The sequence below is a fragment of the Lycium barbarum genome, chromosome 6 (genome assembly GCF_019175385.1).
Source record: "Lycium barbarum isolate Lr01 chromosome 6, ASM1917538v2, whole genome shotgun sequence".
Classification (NCBI taxonomy): Eukaryota; Viridiplantae; Streptophyta; class Magnoliopsida; order Solanales; family Solanaceae; genus Lycium; species Lycium barbarum.
In genome coordinates this window covers 53,088,203-53,092,449 of record NC_083342.1, presented here as the reverse complement: position 1 = coordinate 53,092,449, position 4,247 = coordinate 53,088,203, and the positions used below count along the sequence as shown (strand labels likewise).

Sequence of the window (4,247 nt, the reverse complement as noted above, 5' to 3'; positions counted from 1 at the left end):
GGGGCTATCCCTTCTCGCACTGCTCGATCCGTTTACGCACCACAACATCCCTTTGTAGTCCCTTGATCAGACCCCTTAATTCCTTACAAGTAGCATTTTATTGCCGAAGAATCCCTACTCTTAACGGTTATTTACTCAAACTATCCATGCAAATTCTCTTGCAAATCAACAATAACAATGTCCTCACACAATCTCTTAAATACGTATACTCATAATATTTTCTCGTACTTGGGTAACACTTATGATAAACCAATACTCATAGTTCAAACTAATTCATAACTTGAAATATCTTCGAACTCATATTAAAAATTTTCCTTTAATTTCTTCTCCTCAAATCTTGCAATGTACTTACCAATATGGAACTAAGGCAAACTCTCACTTTACTACAACTTCCTTCCACAATAGCATTTTATTCTTGAGTTCCGTATACCAGTGATTCTTCAATAAGCTGTTATTCTTCGTTGGCCTTCCATCCCTGCCCTTACATCATTCTTATTAGTCCTTTCCTTGCGACGGTTGTTCATATAGCTTTATATCACATGCCCTCATATTCAGTATCGCTGGCAACTAATGAGATACTCTCTAATCCCTGGCGGTACTGCTATCTTTCTATTCATAAGCACACTGCCTCCGTCCCCCTCGAGGATTGCCGAACTACCTATTATTATCCTTTTTGTTAAGATCTTCATTTCTTCTGGCACTAAGATTCCCTTTCACTATAACCCAATTGCCTTTTGGATTCATGTCAGTTTTTTGGTATGGCTTGCAAACCTTTCTTATTCTCTTCGTTAACCTTCAGAATATATCACGGTGTATTTGGATGTGGGATAGTCTCTTCGGTACGAGCGATTCAAACCACGGTCTAGAGACATCGTATCTCACATCACAGAGAATCATTCTTTCTGACTTGTTAATCCCCTTACTTTCCTATCATACTTTCTTTCCCATACGTGCCCTATAATATGCTTATTTCCAATCTGTTTCTGCTTTCTCCTGATACATCCTTGATGTATTGATACATCTCAAACTTTGGCTTTTTCAAGCTAATACATTTCATTCTTTAGAACTTTGGGAATGCCATAATTAATTTTAGGGCTAAATCTACTCTTCCCCCCTTTTTAAGGTTGTTCTTCTACACCAGTAACCTTTGAATAATAATCCTCTTTGATAATCATCTGGTCGACCTTAACGATCCTCCCACTTCTCAGTGCTTTATAATGCCAAAATTCCTTTCATGACATGGTTTGGCCTATTTTCCTTTCTGCTAGACGAAGTCTGGTATCACATCAAACGCTCGTACATCTCAGATTCACTATAAGTTCCTCCTTTATTGTATTTCCACTTCTACCTTTTTCAACTAGTAATTCCCCGGGCTAGTCAATTAATGGGGACAGCGGAATTCATTAAGCCCCTTTTATGGAACGTCCAATTATACCTCGCTTCTTCAACCCTAGTTTTTTTTTCCATGACCATCTTCTTAATACACTTGAAATCCTTCTCGCTTGGGGTTCCGAATTCCGATTTATGTCTATAGTACACCATCAAAAGTTAAAATTCCACACCATCCATTCCCATGGCTCGTCCTTTCATTCACTTAGCTTATTTGTCCGTAATTCTCCTTAACTACTTATTTGCATCATAACTATGCGTTATAATTCTTCTAGTGTCCTGCCACTTCTTGTTCCTATCATGGAATCCTTACATAGTCCACGCTTTCCTTTCTTCTTTTGGTCTGCCTTCATCTTTCTTTTTTCCGCTACGGCCAATTCATACTTATAACTATTCCCCATGTATCATCATTTCCTTTATGATCAAATCTCTTTACTCTTTACAGAGATTCTTATCCCCTGTCACTGATATATATTGCCTTCTGGTCAGCTTTGTTAACTTATTTTCCTCTCCCTTGTCCTTGGTGATTGCTTGATTTTCTTCAATCAATCCATTAGTGTACTTTTCATACTTTCGTACTTAGGGGCTTTAAGTTTCTTTACTCCTAAATGCTCTTCTCCACTTACCATTTTATAACATTGGCCCTAGAGTTCGTAGAATATCCTTTCAGAAGTGCAAATCTGATCTATCTCTAAGTCATCTTTATGGAAGGGTTTCTCCATTTCTGCGGTAAGTGTGGCATGTTATTAAGACTATGCATTCACCTCTTCGGACACCCCTTAAAAGTCAAAAACCCCTTAGCGTCTTCGTAAAACCTGCTTGTTATTTCCTAATTCACATCCCGTTGTTACTGCCCTTCAGTCCCACTAATCACACCCTATTTTCGGGCCTTGTACATTCATCTTTTGGTTCCACGCTAACCCATAATTCATCCAAATCGTCCTTTACCTCTGCCGTCGTCCTAAACTATCTCTCTCGGATGCTTCACTTAACCCTTGTTGGCAACATACTTCCGTTGCTTACACTTTTCCTTTTCTCAGGGCATCCTAATCGTCTTACTCTTGTATACTCACTTTCTTCCTTTCCCTGGTGTTACTGCATCTGGTTTATCTAATTCTAACCTTTAGAGGAAATAATATCAACTTGCACTGTAGCACTTGCCACTTAAACTTCAACACCCTGTTCAATCAGTACCTTTGACATATCGCAACGTCGATTATTGAGGCACACATACTGGTTAACGTAACCACACATAAAATATCATATATATCTCTACTAACACCTTTCTTACCAAGTATCCACAATACTATTTAAACTCGTCCTAATTCTGTAACTGTAACACGTCTTCTCTCTTTTTGCCCAGCCAGTCCACGTTATCTTTCATAATCATCTAGAATTTCCAATCGTGAATTTCACACGTTTCTAATTTCCCTCAAGCTATTCTGGTTCCTCATCCTTTTGTTATGTATGGATCCGTAGGACTTCTTAGCATACTTCCCAAGGGGTCACCCATTCTAGTACTACTCTCGCCCAGGCACGCTTAACTTCGGAGTTCTAATGGGATCCGGTGTGTTAGTACTGGTATGATTGCATCCATCCTGCTGCGTGGCCCCTGTCACATGGCCTAAAACAAGTTGAAGTTCTAGCGGACCCCCAACAAAATTCGGTAATGCATCTCCCTCAGGATTGGGAAGGTCCCTTACTCTCCTGACTTAGCAAATGCTGGTTTTTCTTACGAAACTCCCAATAATAACTATCAACCAGCACGCACGACTGTCTTCCATTCCAATTTTTAAGACTCCTAGTGGAGGCCAAAAACATCTTAGTCGCAGTTATCTATAAGTACTTTGGTTAATAGTTCTTTTAGAATTCCCATTCGTCAACCATTAATGATATCCTACAATAATTGTACACAGATAAGAAATTTCAATAAACGACACATATACCTGTAGCCGGCCTGTCCTACTCTTGGTCTAGAGAGCTGTAAAGTGAAGTATCCTCCTCAGCATCCTCCCACCATCTACTGGTCTGGCCCTCCTAATCTGCCGCATCTGAATCCGAGGGGTACGAATATCCTGGCAACTCCTGATTTACTGAAGGCCAAGATAAAGGGCTAGAATACTCGGTAACACTCACAGGTGGAGCTGCCCTAACATAACGCTCCACCATAGGAGAAGATGGAGGGGTCAACTCTGGTACAGCCTCAGGAGCCTCCTCTACCGACATCTCATACGAACCCTCAGACGGGTCTGTCTCGTAACTATCTTCAAACGGGTCATCCTTCATGGAAGTCAGGAACTCTAGGGGGATCGTTTCGGGTTCCTCGGAAGGGTCTGTCTCAATAGAATAGCTAGGACTCCTGCTAATCGGTCTTGGTATGTGTGGTCTCAAATCCACCCTGGGGGCCTTGCAGGCACCCCCAGTGTCTGAAGCCGATCTCTTCATCTCTGGTCAAGTTGCACCTATCTACAGGGAAAAAGGGTTAGAAATGATCTTTCCTAGACTCTGGCTCTATTGGACGATCTAAGATAGAAGGAAAGGTCAATGATTCCTAAATACCCCGTTGCCTCCTGTTTATAAGTATGGCTGACTTCACACCCATCAACAGGACTCTACCGGACATGGTCTGTAGACAACCCTAAGACGAACTGCTCTGATACCACTTTTATCACGACCCAACTGATGAGCCGTAATGCGTGCCCGACCACTACTGACCAAGCACCCCCATATACTCGTATTTGCTTCTTACTGAGTAACCTGGTGGCCCATGAATAATCAATAACTGAGCTATGCTGTCACCTGGACAATCAACACAAAAGACACCGTCTCGAAAACTCACGGCCAACGCATACATATAA

The 4,247-nt window shown here is 41.2% G+C and overlaps 1 pseudogene; it reads right to left on the bottom strand.

The window, feature by feature from the left end:
* Nucleotides 1-2,867: 2,867 nt before the first annotated feature.
* LOC132601063 (5S ribosomal RNA) lies at nt 2,868-2,984 on the bottom strand (annotated as a pseudogene).
* Between the last annotated feature and the right edge of the window lie 1,263 nt (nt 2,985-4,247).